The sequence below is a fragment of the Quercus robur genome, chromosome 2 (assembly GCF_932294415.1).
Source record: "Quercus robur chromosome 2, dhQueRobu3.1, whole genome shotgun sequence".
Lineage (NCBI taxonomy): Eukaryota > Viridiplantae > Streptophyta > Magnoliopsida > Fagales > Fagaceae > Quercus > Quercus robur.
The window spans coordinates 13,597,102-13,624,720 of NC_065535.1; the positions used below are offsets into that span (position 1 = coordinate 13,597,102).

The 27,619-nt window shown below is 39.3% G+C and overlaps 1 pseudogene; it reads left to right on the plus strand.

Annotated features, from left to right (window-relative positions):
* Positions 1-614: 614 nt before the first annotated feature.
* LOC126712471 (calcium-dependent protein kinase 29-like) lies at positions 615-23,773 on the plus strand (annotated as a pseudogene).
* The last annotated feature ends 3,846 nt before the right edge of the window (positions 23,774-27,619 follow it).

Below are 27,619 nucleotides of genomic sequence, written 5' to 3' on the forward strand. Positions count from 1 at the left end.
TACAAACGGAAGACTGAAAAAAGAAAAGAAAAAAAAGAAAAGAGAAGTGCCTCACCAAAGTACTGTTGCCGCTACAGTATTTACACAGTACAAATACTCATAGTGCACGGTACCAAAGCACTGTAGCGGCATTCGCGATTTTATAATATAAAGATGTATAACATTCATTCCATCACTTTTTATGAGGGCGTTTGGATTGCCTGTTTTCCTGCGTCCACGTTTGGTGCTGCGTTTTCTTTGTTTTTTTTTTTTTTTTTTTTTTTTTTTTTTTTTCTTCTTCGCCCGCATAAGTTGACTTTGGTGGACAAAAGTTACTGTTTTGCACTGTAGCAGTACTGTTCATTACTGTAGTAATACTGTTCACGCATTAAAAAATATTAAAAATAGGTCCCACGGTACTTTTCACACATTTAAAAATTATTTTGTTACAGTGTTTTCAGTTTTCAATTTCAGTAACAATAAGCTCAATCCAAACGGACCCTATGTGTTTTTAATGTAAATCCTACCATTAAAATCAAACTAAACCATCACGTAATACACACGTAAAACAAAAGTTAAAAATGCTTCTCTTTGAGATTGAGACAAAACATAACCAAACACTGCACAGCCCAGACTCTCTCTCTCTCTCTCTCTCCTTAGCAAAAGCGTATCTGAGCAAAAAGAGAAGGAAGAATGGTGCCTAGGACCATTCAAGAGGCAAAAGCAAAGCAAAAAAAAAAAAAAAAAAAAAAAAAAAAAAAAAACCAAAACCAAAAGTAGCGTAGAGCAATTGAAATCAACTTTTATGCTCTCTTGCAATTGAAGTCTAAAACTCTCTCTCTCTCTCTCTGAGACCTTCCTCTGTTTTTCTCAATGGGAAACTGCTTTAAGAAATCCCGTGACATCCCAATCTCCTCAGGCACCTCCGATGACACACCACCTCTACAACAATTTCCAAGGAGTACCCAAGAACGGTTTAGCCCAACTACACCAAAAAAATCCACTCTTTCTTCCTCTTCCTCTTCATAATTCCCAACAAAGCCTGCTCCTCTTGCAGATGAGGTTGGAAAAGTTCTTAAAGGACCTTACGTTGATATTAACTCACTCTATGTTCTTGAAAAAGAACTGGGTAGAGGTCAGATTGGGGTTACTTATCTTTGTACAGAGAGAGCCACGGAATACGCGTGCAAGTCCATTTCAAGGCGAAAGCTTGTGAATTCAAAAGATATTGAGGATGTGAAGAGGGAGATTCTGATACTGCAGCACCTGACAGGGCAACCCAATATTGTGGAATTCAAGGGTGCTTATGAGGACAGGCAAAATCTGCATTTGGTCATGGAATTGTGCACTGGTGGCGAGCTTTTCGACCGGATCATCAATAAAGGGAGCTATTCAGAGCGTGAAGCTGCTTCGATTGGTAGGCAGATTGTGAATGTGGTTCATGTGTGTCACTTTATGGGGGTGATGCATAGGGACTTGAGGCCTGAGAATTTCTTGATGGTTAGCAAGGATGATCATTCTCCCATTAAAGCTATAGATTTTGGTCTCTTTGTCTTCATTGAAGAAGGTTAGTTATATAGTTTGTTCACTATGTTGCACTATTTCTAGGGAGATTCTAGCTATTGGGGTTGCCTTCTATTGCTTCATTTGGTTCGATTTTTAATAATCAATTCTGCAAAATGAGTGTTTTGTTTTGTTTGCATATTTCCTTATCCATGGTTTATCTATTCATTTGTTGGGGGTGCTTTCATTAGTTTTTAATAACTCAACCAAGAAAAAAAAATGGCGATTTGATGCATCAATAGTGTTAGAAATACTGAATGATTGTATTCTATTTCTTGAATAAAAGAATATACATCACTACCTTTATATAGGAGGCATATGTGTGCAGTACAAGTAGAGTGTAGTACAAGTACAAGTGTGCTATACAAGTAACCTAATTGGGCCTAAAGCCCATAACACAATACACTTTAACAGCCCCCCTCAAACTCAAGGTGGATGTGAGACCAACTTGAGGTTGTCAACCAAATCACGAGTGCGTCCCTTAGGAAGTGACTTGGTGAAGATATCTGCAAGTTGATCTTTGGAGGAGACGGAGAAAAGCTTAAGAGCACCATGGACAAGATGATAACGGATAAAATGACAATCAATCTCGATGTGTTTAGTCCGTTCATGAAAGACATCATTATGAGCAATATGAATGGCACTCTGGTTGTCACAATAAAGGGGAGTAGCAGAGGAGGTGGACACACCTAAATCCTTAAGGAGCCATCGTAGCCAAAGGAGCTCAGATGTGGTATCAGCAAGAGCACGATATTCTGCTTCAGTACTGGAGCGGGCCACAAAGGTTTGTTTCTTGCTTCGCCAAGAAATCAAAGAAGAACCAAGGAGAAAACAGTAACCTGTAGTAGACCTGCGATCAGTAGGATCTCCTGCCCAATCAGCATCAGAGAATGCACGGAGTACAAGAGGAGACTGAGCTGAGTAGAAAAGGCCATGAAAGAGGGTGCCCTTCAAGTATCGAAGAATGCGCAGAACAGCAGCATAGTGAGTTGATCGTGGAGCAGACAGATACTGGCTCACCTGATGAACAGCATAGGAGATGTCTGGACGAGTAACTGTGAGATAAACTAGGCTGCCAACCAATCGTCTGTAAAGAGAGGGATTAGACAATGGTTTCCCCCCTGAGGGAGTTAGATGCGCATTAAGCTCAACTGGAGTGTCAACAGTCTTGCTATCAGTGAGTCCAGCTCGAGACAAGAGCTCAGAAGCATACTTAGCTTGAGTAAGATAAAGTCCATCAGTAAAATGAGTGATTTCAAGACCCAAGAAGTAGCTGAGATGTCCAAGATCTTTCATCTCAAATTGCTGACTAAGAAAATCCTTGAGTTCTTGAATGCCACTGAGGTCATCACCAGTTATGATCATATCATCCACATACAGGAGAAGTAAAATAGTGCTTTTGTCAGTGCGACGAAGAAATAAGGCAGAATCATAATGACTGGCCATGTAACCCAAATGAGAGATGGTAGAGCTGAATTTGGCAAACCAAGCTCGTGGAGCTTGTTTAAGGCCATAAAGTGCACGTCGAAGGTAACAAACCTTGTTTGAGTCAATAGAGAGACCAGGAGGAGGTTGCATATAAACTTCTTCATGTAAATCCCCATTAAGGAATGCATTTTTGACATCCATCTGAAAAAGATCCCATTTACGGGCAGCAGCAACAGCTAAGAGGGCACGGACAGATGAGATACGAGCAACCGGAGCAAAGGTCTCTTCATAATCAATCCCATACTCCTGTGTAAAGCCTTTTGCAACAAGACGAGCTTTGTAGCGCTCAATGGACCCATCAGAGCGAGTCTTAATCTTGTAGATCCACTTACAATCAACCACAGATTTCCCGGGAGGGAGTGTCACCAAATCCCAAGTATGGTTTTTAGATAATGCATCAAGTTCCTCTTTCATTGCAATCTGCCATAAAGGGTCAGTGGAAGCCTCACGATTGGTGTGAGGCTCATGTAATGTAGCAAGAGCAGTGTAACAATGATAGTCAAGTAAATGTGTAGGAATAGATCTTACTCGAGTTGAGTGACGAGGTGGAATGTCTTGTGCAAGATCTTCAGGCGGAGCAGGAGCAGGGGACCCAAGCTCAGGGTTGGGGTTGGATAGCTCGTCTTCAACCTGTTCATTTTCCACCTGTTCATTAAAGGGTGAACTAGGAAAGGGATCAGTGATATCTGGTGGTTGGACAGAGAAGTCTACAAGAGAATCAGGAGCAATTACAGGAGGATCAGGAGCAGCTACAGAAGGAATATGTGCCTCATCTGGAAAAAGATCTAAAACAGAAGAGGAAGATAGGGAGGCACGAAAGTGAGAGAGCTCGACAAAGAGGCGATGTTTCCAAAAGACAACATTGCGAGAAATACGAAGATGATGAGAGACAGGGTCATAACACCGATACCCCTTTTGAGTTTCGCCATAGCCAAGAAAACAACAAAGCCTTAACCGAGGCTCAAGTTTGTTATGCTCATGTGGCTGAAGAAGAACGAAACAAGCAGAACCAAAGGAGCGAAGGTGGTGATAGTCTGGACATGACCCAAAAAGGCGCTCATATGGAGTTTGATTTTGGATAACCGGACTCGGAATGCGATTAATAGTATGAACAGCATGAAGAGCAGCTTCACCCCAAAAAGGAGCAGGAACTTTGGCAGAGAGAAGAAGAGCACGAACAGTGTCAAGAATATGACGAAGTTTCCGTTCGGCTCTACCATTTTGCTGAGAGGTACCTGGACAAGTTAGTTGATGAACAGTGCCATAGGAATGCAAAACAGCTTGGAAAGCATATTGAGTATATTCAAGAGCATTATCAGATCGAAAAATTTTGATGCGTTTGGAAAACTGAGTTTCAACCATTTTTGCAAAATTAGAATATACTTGCAATAATTCAGAACGATGTTTCATATTAAAAATCCAGCTATAGCGAGAGTAATCATCAACAAAGACAACAAAATATCGAGATCCACCAATACTAGAGACAGAAGAAGGGCCCCAAACATTATAATGAATAAGGTCAAAGATATCAGTGGATATTGATTCACTAGTATTGAAAGGCAAAGCTGGTTGTTTTCCTAATTGGCATGAAACACAATCAAAATTTTTTGTAGACACTGAACCTAACAAACCTCTAGAAGCTAATTGTTGTACCCGAGAGGAAGATGCATGACCAAGTCGAGCATGTCAAAGTGCAAGGGAAGGAATTGAAGAAGCAGTAGCAGCTGCAGCAACAGAAACTGGAGCAACAAGTGGAAGACGAAGGTTGTCCACGGGAAACATATGCCCAACTCTGGGACCAGTCCCAAGCTCCTGTCCCGTCCTCGGATCCTGCACAATACACCCAGAATAATCAAAGATAATGCGATAACCCAACTCAGCTAATTGTCCAACAGAAAATAAATTATAAGAAAGGTCAGGAACATTAAAGACTCCAGGAACTGAGAGATTGGAGGTCGCAACGGAACCTATACTATGACCAGACATTGTGGAACCATTTGCTGTGCGAATATTAAGAGGGTGCGGTGCAGGTCTAAGGTCAGAAAATAAGGACGAGTGAGGTGTCATGTGATTGCAACAAACAGAATCCATAAGCCAAGAGGTAGGAGACATACCAGATAAAGCTGAGAGAGAAGAGGAATAAGATGCATTACCAACCATACGAATGACATTGGCGATAATATTTATAAGGTCATCTCTGGAAATGGTGAAAGTGGATCCAGAAGACTAAGACTTTGCAGAGACGGGAGCCATAGGTTGGACACTCTCAGTGTTAGCAACAGTAGCAGCAGAGATGGAAACAGCTGATTTGTTGCGTTGATAGCAAGTCTCAATATTATGGCCAAAACGTTTGCAAAAATTGCAAAAACGTTTGTTGGATTGTCGGCGACGATTGTTGCAAGAGGAAGAAGACTCGTCCTTATTCTTCATTTTGAAGCAAAATATGCAAAAATAGACTGCAAAAATGAAATCTACGCGAAAAACTGGGTAAGGAGAACCTGGACTAAAAAAGTCAACCCTGGAAAAGTCAACGGTCAACGGCCAGTCAAAGTCAACGGTCAACCTGAAAGTCAACGGTCAAATCCAGATCAGAAGGTGACGTCAGCGGATGATGCAAGCAGTGACGTCAGCAAGCTGTTAGGGCTGACGTCAGCAATGACGTCAGCGAGGCCGTTGATGCACGTGACGGCGCGTGACGGCGCGTGGAAGCGCGTGGAGGCGCGTGACGGCGAGTGGTCGGAGCGTGAAAAGAAGATGTGGCGCATGGAGGCGCGTGACGGCGCGTTGTCGGCGCGTGAAAAGAAGCTGTGGCGCGTGATGGCGCGTGTGGCGCGTGATCGGCGGAACAGCAACTTTGAACGGCGCGTGGGGGCGCGTGCAGTCTCCGATGGCGACGAGGCTTCCACGAGTGTGTAGATCGGCGCTGGACGATCTCAGTGGTACCTTCAAAAACGTAATCGGAGCAATAATTGCAGCGGCGATGCAAAGAGCAGTGGTCTGTGCAGTGTGAAACTCCTTAACGACGGCGGCTGCAGGTCCGGAACCCAAGGACGACGACTGGATGACGTCGGAAGTTCAACGGCGAGAGGCTGCGGCGGCAGTGTGATAGCGGAAGCGTTGTTAAAAAGAAATTCACACTAATGAAGACAAGACTGCTAAGAAAAGGTCAGAGCAGTGGCTCTGATACCATGTTAGAAATACTGAATGATTGTATTCTATTTCTTGAATAAAAGAATATACATCACTGCCTTTATATAGGAGGCATATGTGTGCAGTACAAGTAGAGTGTAGTACAAGTACAAGTGTGCTATACAAGTAACCTAATTGGGCCTAAAGCCCATAACACAATACACGTTAACAAATAGCAAGCTGGAAAGGGAGTTTGCACAGAAGTACTTATAGAAATCCAAAACTTGCCTTAAAGATTTTTGTGGATGCCATAATGGGTCAGCTTGACGAAGTCAATGTTGAAAGAGACTGGTCAACCACGTAAACGGGTTTTAAACTTCTAATAGTTAAAATGAAAACGAACACAAAAAACACGTCGTTGTGGTTCCATCACACGGTGACAACTAGCCAACTAGATTTGTAGTGTAGATATTACCTTCAAATTCAACTGAAGAAATTCTAGCAGATATATGAAAGTCTTGCTGCCATGTTCTATTTATCAATAAAAGCTTTTCTGGAAATTTTTTTAAAAATGTTTGTTATCAGACAGAAAAATACATTAATCGATTTGAAATATGTCAGAATAAGGATTAAACGATTGAATTCATAATTTTTTTAACAGATTAAGCTTTAGAGACAAATTGGTAATTTACCTTTGTATCAAAGCATTGATCTTGATTTCGAACCTAGGAGGATTTGGGCCTACACATGAGGAGTGTTAGGATAATGGTTAAATAATTAAAATTTTCATTTTATAACCGCCTAAGCTTTTGGAAAATTAGTAATTTATCAAGACATTCCACTATGTTTGCTTCTCATGAGTCGAACACTAAATATCCCCTAGCACCATTTCACTATAAAGACTGGTGTATACTTTCTTGAAGTTGATATCATAAAAATAATTTGAGTTATGAAATGGTTTGAGCTTAATATTAGTTATGAACTTATGATAAAGCAGATGATGGCCTCCGTTTTAACACATAATAGCCTGAAGGTAGCTGCTATTGGTATCTGTAATATTGCCATTATAGTGTAAAAAGATAAAAGAAGTTAAAAATGTTCATGATTGCAATCCTCGTCTGGATGCTTCAAATTTTTTTGTCACACATGCATGCTCGTTCAAAAAACATGTTTGCCTTCTCTGTATAGTAATAACTATGCCAATGATTTTTGTGGCAAGAAACATTGCCATCAATTTAGATAAATGCAAGGCACTAATGCAGTATATTTTGATTGGTCTCATGAATGAATGGCAGATTTCTTGGCTTAACCTTACCTTTTAATGTTTCTTACAAGAAAATAAGGAAGAGGGGAAAATGCAATCTCTACTTTACGAATTTGTCTTCTTGGAAATTATTATGTTTACATGCGGGGATATTTGGGTTTAACCAATTTCTCCATTCACTAATACTGAAGAAATGAATTTATATTCTTCAGGTAAAATTTACAAGGAAATTGTTGGAAAGGCATACTATGTGGCCCCAGAGGTATTGCAGAGAAAGTATGGGAAGGAGATAGATGTGTGGAGCGCTGGAGTCATTTTATACATCCTTCTAAGTGGGGTGCCTCCTTTTTGGGGAGGTAGGTAAAGTGTTTGCTTACATTTCAGTTGGTATTGTTTATTTTTGGGTAATTAATGTAAGTTTATTTCCAAAGAAGTTTTAATTCAATAATGCTCAAAATATGCAGGGGTCCTAAACTCCAAAGTACACAAAGAAAATAGATTTTTCTAGCCAACAAAAGCACACATGGATCCCAAGAGACCCAATACTAGCATTAAATCCTAGGTCTAAGAATGACTTTCACAACCACCAAGAGCTAATTAGTATCTCTTTGGATTTCCAACGAAGACATCCATGATTCAAATCCCTCCTCCCCCATTATAATTATTGAATTTAATTATCTCAAAAAAAGAAGAGCCTAGGTTATCAAACAATAGCTATGTGAGATCCTGAAATTTATCCCCCTTTTTTGTGTGACTAGATCTCCTTGTTGAAAATAAAGAATGACTTATTTTCATCATTGTCTTCTATTGATGAATCTTCACATCTAAATTCCTTTTGTTCTCTCCCAAGGATTTTTCTTTAACATCTTGGTTGCTTATAGAAGTAAGATCCACAATATTATCCAATTTCCTTGTTTCTTCATGATTAACTGGAATTCATGTCATAAGGATCTCATACATATACCACGTTAAAATATTTCCTCTGGTTTACTGAAAATACCTTTTTGACATTTCAATTAGTATTGCAATTGGTTGTTGTTGTTGTTGCAACTAATATTGCACCCCAAAAAAAAAAAAATGAAGTAATAAAAATATAAAAATTACCACTTAGGATCTTGGAGACATTTGACCAACAACTAGGGGTGGAGCCACTTACACTTAAATGGGGACGATTGTCCCCATGCATTGAAACTTTTTAAAAATTTAGGGTTGGTTCAAGATTTTAGAAGAGTTTTGGGTATTTGCATGTCTATTATCCCCATTAAAATAAGGTTATAATTTTTTTTTTAAAAAGTAAATGATGTTGCAATAATCAAAGACTCCTCTAGTTTCCTGTACACTTTTTTCTCGTTCAATCAGACCATAGGAACAAGTTCATTTTATTTTAATTGAGTCAATTGCTTGGTTTTTATATGCAATGGGGGTGGCTTATATTTTAGAATTTACATTTCATAGTTTGTAATATATTAAAATTATTATGTTTAGTTTGATAAAGCGAAATTGATTCATGAGAATTTTTACTATGCTGTAATTTTATAATTATATTAATTTGTTGGCTGAAAATGCATTAGATTAGATTGTAAATTTCATATTTTAGTTGAGTTAACTTTACAACATTACACTCACCAAAAAAAAAAATTGCAACATTACTCTATTAGGCTTCAAAATATTTAAAAAAAAAAACTCGTTAGGACAATTATAAAGTATTATTTGTTTGTTTAAAAATGATATTTGAAAAACAATTACTTTGTTACTTGCCAGTAATCCATCTTGTAATTTCAGATTCTTGAGTTGTGTTTTGGTTTACAAAGAGATACATGTTATTAGTCCAAAAACTGATATATATCTTGCTGTCAGAACATGTATTTTGTTCTGATTTTATTTCTACAATTGATGTGTGAATTAAAATTTTTTTCAGAAACCGAGAAAGCCATATTTGAAGCAATCTTAGAAGGCAAACTTGACTTGCAAAGCCCACCATGGCCTTCTATATCTGCTAGTGCAAAGGATCTCATCAAACAAATGCTAACTATGAACCCTACGAAACGAATTACTGCAGCTGACGCTCTTGGTTAGTATATAATTCTTTGAGAATAGTTCAATAGGTTTACTGCTTTTGAATGAGTTCCATTCAGTTAAGCTTAAAATAGCCGAGGCTCTTGGATAAGTCCCACGCAAATCTATGGCTTATATAAGATGTTTGGTTCAACGAAAAAATTTAAGATGCTCACTGTATTGCACCTTTTTTTTTTTTCATTTCCCTATTTGGAGCTGTAGAACATTATTTCACAGAGAACTAAACTAGCTAACCATTAATATCATTTGCATTATGCATATAAACCAGAACATCCATGGTTGAAGGAAGATGATGACGCATCTGACAGACCTACTAATAGTGCCGTTCTAATTAGGATGAAGCAATTTAGAACAATGAATAAGATGAAAAAACTCGCTCTGAAGGTATGATTTGAAACGATCATATAGGTTTTTAAGTTATTCAGAACTTGATATTCAAATTGTTACATGATTGAGTTGTTTTGTGTTGAATTGATGTCTAGAATGATTGCAAGTAGTTAGTGTTATGCATTATTATATGTCCCAAGGAAACAATCTAACTCGATTTCACCAACGTAGCATTAGGAGATAGAAATGTGGCCTTTAAAATGGAATCATCAAAGGATTACTCATGAAAACTGATACTAGAGAGGAAAATTGATTACGTAATTTCTTTCAATTCTGAAAATGATCTAATACATAATCTATTGTAGACTAGTATCGAATGTTTTGAAAATAGAATGAGGTAGGGGGGAATTTGGCATTGAGCAATATTTTAGCAACTATTTAGTTAGAGGTTTAGCTTACCTCCAACACTTTTTTTAACTGGACATCTCATGTTGTTTTAAATATACAATAACAAGTGGTATTAAGTTTTAATCTCTACATTTTATTTAGTTGGTTGATGTAGCAATTTCTTAATAAAACAAAACGAGATTCTAGTCAAAAAAATGCTAGAGGTAAGTCATACCCTTTAGTTAGTTGTCAAGTTTACAAAATTATTTTGCAAACTAGTATCTCGAGGGTTTAAAATTCGAGTTCAGTGAAGGAACTCAAATCTCTAAGACTCGAGTTCCTGTATTGGGTCAGTGGGTCTCTTCTTCTTTTTTTTCTTCTCCATGGGTCTCTTTTCTTCTTCTTCTTTGTGGGTCTTCTTCTTTCTTCTTTGTGGAGGGACGAACCTCTCCCTTAGAAGGTATTGTCCGCTTTGGGTGAAGACCCTCATGGATTTACTACAAAATTTTAAGAAAGAGAAACAGAGAGAAATAACTTTTTGTGAGTGGGGAAAACTATGTATAGAATTAGAAAGAGAATTGTAAATTTATTGTAAGAAAAAAGGAATAAGAAAAGCCAAAAAAAAATAAAAAATAAAGAAAGATAAAGGATTAGAGGAAAAGTGATATTAAATTAGATAGTAGTGGGGGAGATGAAAAAGTAAAAGAGATGAGAAAAGTTGGAGAAAGTATAACAATAAGTTAGAAAATTAATAAGGAAAAAAAAAGATTTAAAAAAGAGAGAATATGTTGGAAATGAGTGGTTGATGTGGCCGTTAATGTGGCTCAACAGAAGTATAGTAACAATAAATGCTACGCTTCAACTTATATATATATATATTTATATATATATATAAATAGATTAGAGTTTATAATTAGTAAAGGCAATCAAAATTCAGAATTCATCTAAAAATAAAAAATATTTGAATGTTTCTTTCCTTACACAAGATACATAGTCATAGGAGTGTTCGCGATGTGGTGCAGTTTTGAACAATTTTAGCACCACACTTTACGATGCAATTTAGCCAAAACCATAAGTGCACTGCACCTTATTTTGCGGTCACATGTGCGGTGCGGTTTAGAGTTTAGCCAAAACCATAATCGTACCACACCTCATTTTTGCGATCACATGTTTGATGCGGTGTATAAAATGAGGTTTGAAGCCAATATATTTTTCAAATTTTGGGTTTTTCCTAGCAAGCCTAAAACTGATTTTTCCTTTTGTTTGGGCCAAATTTTAAACTATTGAGCTAATTTTACTTTATTTTGAGCTGACTTTCCTAATTAACACTTGCTAGAGTTATTAATTTTTTTTTTCCTGAAAACTAGGGTTATTAAACTATTAATAATATATTTAATATTAAAAAATATATATTAATATATAGAAAGGGTGTGGTGCGGTGCAGTGTGATGCACTGTTACATGCGGTGCACAACAGTTATGCCATTTTGTGGTTGGTTTTGGTGCGGTCTTTGCGGTTTGGTGAACACCCTTGTAATACAAATATAGAGTAAACAACAATTGTCTAGTCCTATCACAGCACACCTTTAGTGCGATGATCACTCCACAAGTATAAGTGCTTGTGGGGTGTGGGAGGACAAGGGCTATGGTTCATGATAAGGGTTATTTTGAGAAAGATATTAGTCATGTCCACATAAGATAAAACCGACGGATTCAGAGAACCCGTCAGCTTTACTATGCAGAAGATGATGACTCTGCCCTCAAGCTGACGACTTTCTGTTGGAAGACTAGATCGCCTTGACATGATGGAGAACTAACGAAAAGAAGCTAACAGGAGTAAAAGGGGGCTCTTAACAGTTCCAACGTGTTTTTTTGCTTAAGGCTCCATGAATAAATATATAAAGAAATATCTTATACCTCACGGTTAACCTTAATTGAGAGAGTTCTTATAAAGAAAGGATCCCGCAAAATACACGAATTAAGAAGGATCTTCCCCACAAGGAAAGACCCTCTCCTCCAAGAAACAAATGTCAACTCTACATTACTGTAAAAACCACAAAACCCTCACAAATCAAGGTACACATAATTTCTACTAGCTCTGGCACTCTAGAGTTGTGAAAATTCTAAGTTGACCTTCGGAGGGTATTTGGCCAGTACCACATCGGTATTCTTTTAAAGTTTTCTTTTTTCTATGTTGCGTAGGTGTTGTCTCGAGCACGTAAGGACTGTGTGACTTACTGACAATTTTCGGCATCATCAGTTGACACCATCTATGGGGAACTAACGACTTGTAAGTCATACTATCATTTCTTGGACAAAAAATTGCATGATGCTTACTCGCTCAATGAAGATCACCAACAATGTTCAAGGAGACGAACCACACACCACCGCCCTCGAGAGACAGGTTCAGACTCTCGCCATTGCCGTGAAATACCTCACAAAGCAAAACCATGATCTAGAAGGGGCTTAACATTCATGAGGAGGATCAAGAAGGCACCAACGCTAAGAGAAGAGACCAAGAGGGGCTGGAAGGTAGCAACGCTCCAAGTAGACCAGAGCAACAGGACACAAGCCGTCCATTTGTCGCAGATTCAGCTCCACCTCACATAGTCACGGAGATGCAGATGATGAAGAAACGGATGAATTTCATGATGAACGGGTGCCTAGCGACCTCAATGACCTAGTCCATCGAACTAATTCACCATTCACGGCATCCGTCACTTTGTTCCCCCTTCCGCCGAAATTTCGTATGCCACAGTTGGAGACATACGACGAATCTAAGGATCTCCTGGATCACTTGGAGTCTTTCAAGACCCTGATGCACCTGCAAGGAGTGGTGGACGAGATCATGTGCAAGGCCTTCCCTACTATACTAAAGGGACCTGCAAGGATTTGGTTCAGCAGGTTGACGCCTAACTCTATTAGTATCTTTAAGGAGTTAAGCGCCCAATTCGCCTCACACTTTATCGAGGGACATAGGAACAAGAAGTCCACTGCATGCCTAATGAACACTAAGCAACGGGAGGATGAGACGTTGAGGTCTTACATAACCCATTTCAACGAGAAGTCCTTTCAATCGATGAAGCTAACGATAAGATATTCATGGCTGCATTCACGAATGAGCTATGGAAGGGTAAATTCCTATTTTCTTTATATAAGAACGACTCGAAGACCATGTCGGATGTGCTTTACAGGGCTACCAAGTACATGAATGCGGAAGATGCACTGCTGGCTAGAAAAGAGAAGCCTAAGAAAAGGGAAAGACAAGAGGACGTATGGCAGGATAGGGAGCGGAAGATGGCTAAGACCAGAGAATGGCAAGAGGATAGGCGCTTCAAAAACCCCACGGGGAGGTTTACAAGCTTCACCCCACTGACTGACCCGATCGACCAAGCCTTGATGCAAATCAAAGACGAAGGAGCCCTGACATTTCCCGACAAGCTACAAGGAGATCCCAATAAGAGGTTCAGAGACAAGTATTGTCGCTTCCACTGTGACCACGATCATGACACAACCGACTACTACGTCTTGAAGCAACAAATAGAAACTTTCATCAGACAAGGAAAGTTGCAAAGGTTCGTCAGTAAAGAAAAAGTGAACCTACCATAAGAGCAAGTTCCTCGACAGGAGAATGAGCATCCTAGGCTACCCATAGGAGATATAAGAATGATTGTGGGAGGCACTGCGACCTCTAGTTCATCCAAAAAGGCCCGTAAGGCTTACCTCAGAATGGTTCAGAACGTCTAGCTGATGAGTGTTATCCCAAAGATGGCGCAAATCGATGACCCTTCATCGAATTCTCAGAAGAAGACACTCAATGTCTCCACCACCTGCATGACGATGCATTCGTCGTTAGCATACGGGTATGGGACTACAACACACACCGGGTCCTAGTCAACAACAAAAGCTCTATTGACATCCTCTTTTACTCGGCGTTCCAGCAAATAAGGATTGGCAAGGAATGGCCGGTCCCGGCCAACGCCCCACTTGTTGGGTTTGGAGGAACTAAAGTATACCCTCTCAACGCAGTCACGCTGCCCATTACAATTGGTGATTATCCTCAGCAAATCACTAAAGATGTTACATCCCTTGTTGTCGACTACTCGTCCGCCTATAATGCCATTCTCGGACGACCTACCACCTGATGATCAAATTCCCCACCGAATACGGAGTAGGAGAAGTACGTGGAGATCAAGTGGCTGCACGCGAATGTTATATAGCAATGTTGGAGATGGACGATCATATGCAGACAATGAACATAGAAAAGCAGTGAATGGTGCTAGAGCCCGTTGAAAGACTTGAAGAGATACTTCTCGACAACTCCAAGTCTGATCGAACAACAAGGATCAGTACTCTCGCTAGCCCGATGGTCCGCCAAGCACTCACGACTTTTCTCAAAGAGAACTAAGATGTATTTGCTTGGAGCCATGAAGACATGCTAGGAATCGACCCTTCGATCATGGGGCACAAGTTGAATGTATCACCCTTCTTTCCACCCATCTGTCAGAAGAAACGGGTGTTTGCCCAAGAATGAGATCAAGCTATAGCAGAAGAAGTTCACAAGTTACAAGAGGTAGGCTTCATCAGGGAAGTTTACTACCCCGATTGGCTAACAAACGTGGTGAAGGTCAAGGAAGCCAACGAGAAATAGAGAATATGAGTGGACTTTACAGACCTAAACAAAGCATGCCCCAAGGATAGCTACCCCCTCCCACGGGTTGACGTCCTAGTAAACTCTACAGTTGAAGACCAGTTACTGAGTTTCATGGACACTTTTTCAAGTTATAACCAGATCAAAATGGACAAAGTGGATTAGGAGAAAACTTCATTCGTTACCAGCCAGGGTCTTTTTGCTACAAAATGATGCCGTTCGGCCTCAAGAACGTGAGCGCAACATATCAAAGGCTCATGAACAAGATGTTCGTACATTAGATTGAAAGAAATGTGCAATTCTACGTTGACGACATGCTAGTAAAAAGCCGAAGGGAGGACGATCATTTGGATGATCTTAGGGAAACCTTCGACACCCTTCGTTCTTACAACATGAAGCTCAACTAGGGCAAGTGTGCATTCGGGGTGACGGCAGGAAAGTTCTTAGGGTTCATAGTGTCTTAAAGAGGTATCGAGGCCAACCCAGATAAGATCCAGGCCATAATAGAGTTGTCACCCCCAAAGAACGTGAAAGAAGTACAAAGCCTCAACCGCAAGGTAGCCACGCTGAATAGGTTAGTGTCAAGGGTGATGAATCAGTGTCTACCTTTCTTCCAGGAAATCTTTTGAGTGGATGGCCAAGTATCAGCAGGCATTCGAGGATCTGAAGGCCTAACTCTCTTCCCCGTCGTTATTAAGTCTCTCAAAACTAAGGGAAGAATTGTTCCTCTACTTGGTTGTATCCTCAGCTGCCGTCAATGCAGCCTTGATCAGTGAAGAAGACAAGGTGCAAAAACCCGTATACTACGCCAGCCGGACACTTCATGGTGCAGAAGAAAGGTACCCACCGATGGAAAAGCTCGTCTTCGCTTTAGTTACAGTAACTCGTAAGCTCAAGCCATACTTCCAAGCCCACACAGTGATCGTCCTGATTGACAAGCCCTTACAGTGAGTTATGAGCAATCTTGAAGCCGCTAGATGAATGACCCTATAGGCAATAAAGTTGAGTGAGTTGGACATATAGTACCGCCTGCATACTGCCATCAAGGGGCAGGTGGTCACTGACTTCATTGCGGAGTTCACTAACGTGGAAGGCCAGGCGGTAGAAGAATGTCCTTAGTGGAGTATACACACAGACGGATCGTCCAACAGACAAGCTGGGGAAGCAGGTATTATGCTTCGTTCTTCAGAAGGGGACGAGGTTGAATGTATGGTCCATCTTGACTTCCCTACGACTAATAACGAAGCAGAGTACGAAGCTCTAGTAGCAGGACTAGATCTCGCTAAAGTAGCAGGGGCCAAGAGTGTGGTTGTTCATTGCAACTCACAAGTCATCACCAACCAAGTGAATGGCAACTACAAATGTAAGGGAAAGAGAATGAAAAAGTACTGGGAGCAAGTAAAAAAAAGGGCAGACGACCTATAGGCCAAGATTATTCAAATCTCGAGAGGAGAGAACGAGTGAAATGACCGCCTTGCCAAGGCCACATTAGCAGAACACGATCATCCCCGGCAAGGTACTTTCCTTTATTTAGTTCTCGCCATTGATAGATGTCATCGATGTGTAGGAAATAGGCTCCGAGAACAACTGGACCACACCTTTAGTCTCCTACTTGAAAGATGGCACACTACCCGATAGTAAAGAGGCCGTAAGAAAACTGAAGGTCCAAGTAGCACGATTCGACCTGATAAAGGACAAAAGAGGCTTCTCTTGCCCATTCTTAATAAGCCCCAAAGAAGCAGATTATGTCATGAGAGAAGTCCATGAAGGGATTTACGGAAACCACTCGGGGTCGCGATCATTGGTACATAAACTGATTCGAGTAGGATACTACTGACCTACTATGCAGAAGGATGCCCAGGCATATGTCAAAACCTGCGACAGATGTCAAAGGTTCAGCAACGTCATCAAATAGTCGACAGAAGAACTCACCCCAATGACGGCCCCATGGCCTTTCGCTTAATGAGGACTGGACATCATGGGCCTGTTCCCTATAGCAATACGATAGCTAAAATTCCTTATAGTTGGCATAGACTATTTCACCAAATGAGTCGAGCCGAAGCTTTAGCTACCATCATAAAGAAGAATGTAAGAAGCTTTGTCTGGAAAAACATCGTCTGCAGGTACGGGATCCCTAGGGTCTTGGTCTTAGATAACGACAAACAGTTCGACAACGACTCCTTTAAGGATTTTTGTTTACAATTAGGAATCAAGAACCATTACTCCTCTCCCACCCACCCACAAGACGTGGACAGGTTGAGGTCACGAACCAATCTTTATTAAAAATTATCAAGACTCGGCTTGATGAGGAAAAGGGTCTATGGCCAAAGGAGCTGCCAAGTGTACTATGGGCATATAGAACACTATTTTGATTAGCATACGGAAGCGAAACAATTATCCCAGTTAAGATCAGACTCACAAGCCACAGGTTGGACAATCATGATGAAAGGAGAAACGACGAGGCCATGTGTCTACAGCTTGACCTAATAGATGAAGTCAGGGCAACAACTGAACAAAGGCTCGCACGATATCAAGACTGCATGGCTAAGCACTACAACTCCAAAGTTAGACATAGAGACTTCAAGGTTGGAGACCTCATCTTGAGAAAGGTGATGGGCGCGACTAAAGATCCCGCCCAAGGGAAGCTCGATCCTAACTGGGAAGGACTTTATAGAATCACTGCATACTAGATGAAAGGCACCTACCACTTGGAGACACTAGACGGACAAAAGTTGCACCATCCATGGAACACCAAGCATCTCAGGAAATATTACCAGTAAATGACAGCATGAAGAACTACACTCCTCATTTCCAGTTTATTTCTTTTAGTTAAATTTTGTTTACAGTACTTTCTAAAGCCCAAAAGGCAGGTTTTCTTTATCCTTTGTAAGACCAATTTTTACTTATGCATGCATTTATCACAATAAGAGGAGTTATTCAGATACGGCCTACCCATATTTTCGTCCCTACAAAACTATTTTTTAAACAAGTTCATCCCATGAGGATGCCTTGAAATTATAAAGTCCACAAGTAGATGAATTTATTATTAAGTCCACAAGTGGACAAATTGCAAAATCCACAATGTGGACAAATTTAAATTATGGTCCACACAAATGGACGAGTTTATTATTAAGTCCATAAGTGGGCAAATTGCAAAATCCACAATGTGGACAAATTAAAATTATGAAGTCCACACAAGTGGACGAGTTTATTATTAAGTCCATAAGTGGGCGAATTGCAAAATCCGCAATATGGCCAAATTAAAATTATGCAATCCATATAAGTGGATGAGTTTATTATTAAGTCCATAAGTGGACAAATTGCAAAATCCACAATGTGAACAAATTAAAAAAATTAAGTCCACACAAGTGGACGAGTTTATTGTTAAGTTCGCAAACGAACAAGTTTATTACAAAGTCCAAAAAGTGGACAAATTGAGATTATAAGTCCATAAGTGGATGAATTCATTGTTAAGTCCAAGAGTAAACAAGTTCATTTCATTAGGATACCGTAACATTACCAAGTCCACATTAGGACAGGTTTATTACAGAGTCCACAAGTGGACGAGCTCAACCTTGAAAGTACTAAGTACACAAATAGACAAATTCATTATTAGGTCCAAAAGAGGACGAATTCACCAAATTAGGATGCCCTAAAATTGTTAACTCCACAAGTAGACAGGTTTGTTACAGTCCACCAGTAGACGAGTTCATCCTTGTAAGAAGACAAGGAGACGAGTTTACTATTTAATTCTCAGATCGGACGGATTCACTATTATGTCTAAAAAAGGACGAGTCCACCAAAGTAGACGGAATCACACATGATACCACCAGACATACGCATATCAGCTAATGAAGCACACATGCTAAAAGCAACGGGTATAAAATAAGAAATACATAAATAAAGTGGAGTTTTTCCAAACAAGGCCCAAAAAACAAAAGGGCACTTAACACTGTCTGGGAAATGGACGAAATACATTACAAAATTGCCAATAAAAAAAAAAAACAACTATACTAAGGGGTCCCAAGCGTCCGAAGCTAGAGGGTTCCCTTCGTTTTTATGAAGATCCTGGGCGTTTTGAGTTGGGGGGTTGTCAGCAACTTAAGCTTCAGTAGACGAGATCACTAGAGTGATAGGCTTCTCCACGATAGGCTAAGCAAGAACGACACCATCATTTTTTGGATCTCGCTCTGATTGGGTGGAGTCGTTGGTGTCCTCAAAAATGGTATCGCCAGCTGGAGTCGACAGCATGGGGTCGTCCATGGATAAATCCAAGTGGGGGTAGATGGACTTAACCTGTTTCAGGCAGTCCTCAAACCCGTCCCCATAGTAGACAGCGCAAGAGTCTAGGAAAGGCTATGAAGTCTTAAACTCTACCACAGTGTCTGCCCTGGCTGTCTCCACTTGCCCGAGGAGAGCCGTTAACTCCTTTTCCAAGGACGCCTTCACCTTTTGCTCCTCCCGCTGACGGGTCTCTTCCTTCAACTTGCCATTTAACTCCATCACCTCCTTGTTAAGAGTACGAATGGCATCCTTGTATTTATCTTGTTCATTGGTTAACGTCTTGTTGTGCTTCTTGAGACGACTGATCACCCCCTCCTCAGCAACACACCTATCTTGGAGCGCCTTCATGTGCACCCATGCCTAAAAATGGAACCAACCTCCAGCTAACAAATAAACAATAAAGAAAAATTGATTAGATCAAAAAGACCCGACGCCCTTAGGTCCTCCGTCCCTTGCTCGTCAGAAGGATCCACATCCGCCTCCTTAATGATTGATTCAACCATCTCGACGGCGTATCCTTTGTGCGTAAAAAGGCGACAGGTTCCCTAGTTTACGGGGCCTGTCGACGTCATCAAGCCTTTGCCAGTTCCATGGCTCAGCTTGGGAGGCGACGGCTTCCTCGGTTGCTTCTCCCTAAGTGTGACTAATGGCTTCTTAGAAGGATGGTTGTCCTTCCCGTCAGCCTTTTTGTTAGGCGCCCCCTTCCCGACAACCTTGGGGGCTGACGAGGACGCCCCTTCCTGCCCATTCTCCCTCTTCTCCTCCTCCTTCTTCCGTGCCACAGTTGCCCTCACCAATGCCCTCTGTTTGGCTGCCTCTATTTCTGCAAAGGACAAGTGACGAAAGTTAGACAAACACAACCAACCAAAAAAAAAAAAAAAGACGACGGAAAGAAATAGGTAATAACTTACGTCGATGAGAGTAAGTGTTTAATCTACGTGTTGCAGGCGTTGGCTTTGGACCACCACAATAGGCGTGCAACATATCAAGGGTGATCAGATCCCTACACTTCCATTCCTCAAATGGGATTTCAAGAATCCGACGTATGAAAGCCTCTTACTCATCAGTTATGCGCAGACGAACACTGGCTGAAAAAAGGGAAACAACGACATTAAACACTTAACAAATAAATAGAAAAAGAAAAAAAAATGACAAGTGCTAAACCTGAATCTTTGACAATATCCCAAGTATTGTCGAAGCCATGGGGCATTGTAGCCCACTCCTCTGGACGGCATACCTAATCCGTCCCTTGAACAAAAAAATATTTGCCTTTCCAGTTCCTATTGGAATCAAGTATATCCAACACAAGCCTAAGTCCTTTTTTCCGTGCAGCAAAATGATATATCCCTTGGGACGAGACGATGTGCTGGGGGTCTATAGCACCAAAAGAACTCGTCCAATGAAAGTTGACGATTCCTACCACTAAGACGACCCCACAAAATCTCAACTCCAATGAATATCCTCCAAGCATTTGGAGCAATCTGTCTGATGGACAGTCCAAGAAAATTGGCCAACTAACAGTGCAACGCCGTCAGTGGCAATCTCAGTCCTACAGCAAACATGGCATCGTATATACCGACATCCGCAATCTTCCCCAAGTAACACTTCTCAAATTTCCCAAGGAGACAGATTGGGATATGGTCAGGAATTTGGTAACAATCCCTTAGATTCTTAAAGATGTTGGCTGTCATTGTTGGGTTAAAGTCATTGACAGTCCACATTTTGGGAAGAATAAACGGATGGGTATGCCCATCCCTAGGGCTTCCTGAACTTCCACCTTCGGGGATATTCCCGTCAACTTCACCATTGTCCCCGTCATCCTCTCCCTCCTCTCCTCCCTCATCACCTTCGTCCTCACTCTCATCTACCTCTTCTTCCTCACCTTCCTCTCCATCACAACTTTCCACTTTCTCGTTAGGAGAATGGGCTGACGTTTCCCTCTCTGATGACCAGGAAAGGCCCTCCTCAGGTTCATGACCTGATTGGAAGATTTCATCGTAGCCTGGTCCCTCACGAACTGATAACTACTCACTCGTCGCTTCTCTAGACATCTGTTCACCTACAAGTGACGGAGTTATTCTATGAACCTTAGTTGACGGCCTCTCTAAAAGAGTTAACAATCAACTAGAAAAACAAAAGTAAAAGATAGAATGAAATAAAAGAAAAGGTGACTTACGAAGTTAGTAGACATTTCCTTGAGAAGTGACGACCTCAACAAAAGGACACAACAAAGGCGACGAGGTCAGCAAGATGACGAAAGCAAAGTTCTCAAAGTGGCGAGCTCTCTCTCTCTCTGAAGACCAGCAATGATGAAATAGGAGAAAAGAGGGAGGAGGTGAGATATATATATATATATATATATATATGTAAAGAAGAATGCATGTGAGACGAAGCAACGCCCTTATTCAGAAACGAGGCTAACTGGCTTATGCCACGTGTTCTGGCATTTAATATTGGCTGCTCAAGGAATCGCCAATAAATACCCCCTTCCTTTTTCCTTAAAAAAAATTGGAGGGAGGGGGGGAAGGGGGGCTATAAATCAAACTCCATAACCCGTCAACTAAAGTTAATGGGACCATGGAGTAAGGAGCAACTGATAAGGGTAATTTTGAGAAAGATATTAATCTTGTCCATATAAGATAAAACCGACAGATTCAGAGAACTCGTCAGCTTTACTATGCAGAAGACGACGACTCTGCCCTCAAGCCGACGACTTTCTGTTGGATGACCAGATTGCCTTGAAGTGACGGAAAGAAGGTGACTGGAGTAAAAGGGGGCTCTTGACGGTTCCAACATGTTTTTTTTCTTGGGTTCCACAAATAAATACATCAGAAAATATCTTGCCTCACGGTTAACCCTTATCGAGAGAGTCCTTATGAGAAACGGATCCCGCAAAATACGCACATTAACAAAGATCTTCTCCACAAGGAAAGACAATTTCCTCCAAGAAACGAATGTTAACTCTACGACTAGTACTATACCGGTACTCTCTTAAGGTCTTTTTTCTATATTGAGCAGATGTTGTCTCGAGTACGAGAAGACTGTGTGACTTATTGACGATTTTTGGTATCATCAGTTCAAGTCTTCAGAAGAGAATTTCACATGCATATACACTTAGATTAGACTACAGTAGAATTTCTATCTCGTAAAAATATTTATAAAAAAAAAAAAATGGCCTAGTTCAGTTTCTTAAAAATTTAGTATCCTGGTTAGACCCATGGTCTTTGTGCAAGTTCTTTACCGATAGGTTCTTTGATTTACTTCGCAAGAACCTATGGTTAGACCAAGTAACACCGATGATTAATTGATTGCCCTTAATTTTCTTTTAGGCCTTTTCTCTTACTCGTTTTCCTAGTAACTGAAATTTGATTTTTGGAAGGTAATAGCAGAGAACCTTTTAGAAGAAGAAGAAATAAAAGGTCTGAAACAGATGTTCAACAACATGGACACTGACAAAAGCGGTACAATCACACTTGAAGAACTCAAAATTGGATTGACCAGGCTAGGATCTAAGCTTACTGAAACAGAAATTAAGCAGTTGATGGATGCTGTAAGTATTGTAGTATTTACATCATTTCCCTTTGGCTTGCAAAGTTGTTTAACTCATAGACTTCTTCAAGAAATAAGCTCAACTATTTACATCATTTCCCCTTGGCTTGCCTAATGAGAGAGTTCAACCTTTATATTTTCTTCTGCCAGGCTGATGTTGACAAGAATGGGACTATTGATTATTCAGAATTCATTACTGTTACTATGAATCGCAATAAACTCGATAATGAAGAGCACTTATTTATGGCATTTAAGTACTTTGACCAGCATGACAGCGGGTTAGTGTACTGAATTTTTTTTTTTTTTTTTTTTTTTTTTGGGGGCCATATGACTATTGGCTAGTATGCTGATTCTTTGAATAATGCATTTACCTTATAAATAATGCTTAAACCTTTTGCCCAAATCTGATTTTAGCGTTCCCCAGAATCAGAATTACCTTTCAGGTGAAAAAATTTCCAAAAATCTATGGGGACTGAACAAAATTTTCAAAATCAGATCTTCATTTTCACATAATTCAAGTGTTTAATATATATTAATATATATATAAAGTGATAGAAGTTATTGAACACTCACTTATGACATTTTCCCATGCACTGGTGTAAATTTCACCAGATTTATCACTAGAGAAGAACTACGAAAAGCTATGACTCAATACGGAATGGGGGATGAAGCTACTATCGATGAAGTAATTGAAGATGTTGATACTGATAAAGTAATTATCTTGACTTGAATCCTAATCCTCTATGTTTTTTTTCCTCTTCCTCTTAATTTCTTTTTGTGGTGTTCTTTACATGAGTCAATTCTAATTATTATTCGATATATGTAGGACGGGAGAATCAATTATGATGAGTTTGTAGCGATGATGAGAAAGCCAGAAGGGGAACAACAGATTATGGTGGGAAACAGAGATTAAGTTAATTACTCCCATGTACAAAGTTAAAACCTCCAATGTTCTATGTTGCTTGCCTCAGCAAGATCAATCTCTATCTCTAGTGTCCACTCGTGTATCAATATCTATGTCATTCCCAATGTTAATAAGCTCATCAGACCAATGTTGTAATAATTCTAAAATAAAAAAAATAATAATAAAAAAAAAAACCCACTAATAGTAACCTGTTCAAAATGGAATATCTATTATGTTCCAAAATTTGCTTTCCCATGTATCAAATTATCAACGGAACATCATTCATTTTTTTTCTTTTTGTCCTTTCTATGTAGCGTTTAAAAAACTTGTGTTGTTTGGGTCTTGTAGGGCCGAAATTTCTAATAACGTTGTTTAAATGTTATGAAAACATGTGTGAGTAAAAAAGTGATGTAAAAATACGTGTTGTGTTGTTTAAACAACAAAAACTGTTGATCAAACAACGCAACACATAATTTGACGAAGAAGTAATAAGGAAACTCGAATGTGAAAGCAAACGTGGCATAATTTGACGAAGCAGCCTAAAGTAATTGACTTCACATGGAATAAAAGGCAATAATTGATGAAAGAAATAGAATCCTACATGCTTCACTGAGACAACAACTACTGTCTTATAAGGATTACGGTCATTCCGGATTTTTTTATTTGCTTTGAAATTTGAAAGACAAGGATGACAAAATGTCTGGATTTTAGATCCAGTGCAATTTACCACTTGATTAAGAGATGTAAAAGTTAGAATAGTAAAAAAGGTATAAATAAATAATAAAAAAAAAACATTTTTATCATCTTAATTTTTACATCTCACAATCAAGTAATAAAGAAGTAAAATTTAATCTTTTTCTTTTTTTTAAGAAATTGTATTGTATGATCTTCTCAAAAAAAATAAAAGTAATAATTGTACAGGCTGAATTTAAACCCAAAATGTCTTGCCCTGTCCTGGATTATAGTATACGAGTTTGCTCACCCTAAACCATAGTTATAAGAACCATGATTAGCAAAAAAGTTATAAGAACCATGTCGAAGTTGTGGTTGAGTAGTCAAACCATCTGTATGATAAAAAAAAAAAAAAGATAAAAAAAAGAAAGAGATTAAATTTTAAAATACAATTATTGAATTGTATAATTTTATTTAAACTGTCTAATTTTTGTAACTATACTTTTCTTTAATTCTATACTTTTATTTATGTGTTTTTTTTTTTTTTTTGCTAGGTTTATTTATGGGTTTTTAAGTCTTTTTCTTTTTATATTGAAATATATAGTCAAAAGATTAAGTGTCCTACTATTAAGTCATTTACATATATAAACACACATTAAATTCTATATTTAAAATTCATTTTCTGAACAATAATATTCTATTAATTTCTATTGGTTATATTTACATGCTTATGTTTAAATTAAATACCAGGTGCATCTTAGATGTATTGGCACTTAAAAAAAAAAAAAAAATGATTGGCCACATATCTTAGAGGTATCTAGTATGATATCAGTATGATACGTATCGGATATAGGTACGTGAGTAAAAATGGAGTATCCATGCATCCTACCTTCCTTTTAGAGCTAAACCTCTTGCACCTCTAGTAATGGAATATAGGAATTAGGACCAATTGGGGAAGGCTAAATAAAAAGATTCAACCAAAAAAAAAAAAAGCTTTGGAATGCCACTCATCCAGAAATAGTGAATGTCACTCAATGACCATTTTACCCTTAAAAATGTACTAATCTCTGGTTACAAAAATTGTGGGGGTGTTTGGTACATGTACTTAAAAAAAACTGAAAACATGTGTTTGAAAATATGTCTGGAAATACGTGTGGATGAAAAAGTGTGTGGAAATACATATAATATTGTTTAAAAACTGAAAACATATGTTTGAGTGGGTGTACCAAACGGAACCTGGTGTGTCTACATCATTAACTCCCATCTTTTTAGTTAGCTCTTGAACACTACTTTCTAGTCTTCTCAACGTTGTTCTATCATCTTTGTTACCTTTGGTGATGTTGGGGTCTGCTAAAGGTGTTTATGCTTCTAGCGTTTCTACTGTGTTTGAACCAGTAACCTTTTATCTATAAGAAGTGATGATGTGAGCCAATTAATGATGATCCAATGGTTAAATAGTTTGACCTGCTAATGATCTAAAGGTTAAGCGGCCAACCTAGCAATGGAATACCTACAAAACATAAAGATCAACTTTGGTTGCATTAGCCTAAGCTCCCCTAATGCTTAAGTTAAGTTAGTGGTGACCTTACTAGAGAGAGCACTATTTCTTAATACAAAAATTTCTTATACCTATCTCTGATCGAGAGACTCTAAATTCAGGGGCTTGCTTGTGACGTATTTTGCTATTTAATTGTAGTCATTTCCTAGTAGGTTGTGGCCTTAAATAATAGCCACTAATGTGGCCATCATGGATGAGATTGGGGGAGCTGCCCTTGTTGTGGGCCAGATTCTAGGCTTACAATCTTCATGTTTTCTTTTCTAGGCACCAATTCATCAATGGTGGTGAGGTGGTCATACTCATCCCTTGGGTTGTGCTTGGAGCCCAAGTCTACCTAGATGTTGAATTATTACTTCATTCAAAGGTCATTAAATTGCCTAAATGGTGAGGATGACTGAGCTATATAGTCCTATATCCCGAAGTTGTAAGATATTCCATATTATGAATGGTCGTCCAGACTAGCCTTATCATGTTGAACGATCTAAAATGGCTTGATTAAACAATCTCTTCCACATTAGGTTTAATGTAACGTGCTATTGCTATATAATTAACTTGAACTCGTTTTAATTTATTATTTCATTTTTAAAGAAAATGCAAATTTAACCATTTATGTAAGGACTCAATTTGTAACGATCCCCAAACTTATATTAGGTTCGAACGCTGAAGGCCCAAACAATAAATTTGTAGAGCGTGGATATAAAAGAACTAGATTAACTTCAAAAGAAAAATGATTAAACTCAACGTTTCTTAGATGGATTAACACAAATATTACAATCAATTTCTTCGTCAATCAAGCTAAGTTTTTATTTCATAAGGTTTTCCTCTAAGCGTCCCTTGTTTTTAAGTTCCGATCCCTCTTCTCAATGCATTCTTCTACGTTATATACTACCCCGTTGGTGTTATCTTTACCACACACGTGTAGGTTAAATTTGGGGAATTCCCTCCTGTCCCATCCAACACTTCTTGGATCCTTTAACCAGCAGCTGTAAGGCTGCTTCATCACTGTTCAGGCATCACTTCCACATTAATACGGCCAGAGAGTTGGTTGAGAGACAATTAATGTGGAGGCATCTGATGTTTAAGATATTTGTTTACCTTTTCTTTCTTACCCTTGGTCTCATGTCCCACCTTTAGTGGTAATGTAATTCTGAAGTGCGTTTGTGACAATATGGCATTCAGGTCGTCCTCGGATACATATTGCTGAGAAGGATTTTGTCCTCGGACGAATACTGAACTTACCTCACGTGATATCTACTCTTCTTTTCATTTGTGAAAGTTCAAAAACGTGTACAAAAACACTTTTGAACGTTTAGACCCCCAAAAACCAATTTAATCAACACATGCAATATGTTAAACAATAGTGTGCGGAAACTTAACATATGCTATAACATGGTATTGATTAAACAACTATCTAAGCCACAACAAAATAAACCACAGCAGATAATGTAAAGGCAGAGATAGAGAGGAAGGAAGATGCAAACACAGCGATAACACCAGATATGTTATCGAAGAGGAAACCGAAGACCTCGGCGAAAAACCTCTCCGCCGCCCTCCAAGCGGTAATCAATCCACTAGAAAATACAGTTGGGATACAAGGACAACAATAGACCCTCCAAGCCTAATCTACCCAATGCACCTAAGCCCTCCAAGCTTCTTGCTCCAACGAGGTTGCGCCGAACCTTTTTCTTTTCTAGCTTTCCGGATTCCGCTACTACACCGTAGCATCAACCAATGAATATTGGCTCCTTCCTAACTGCTTCCCAGAACTCCAAACGTCTGTCTCACAGAG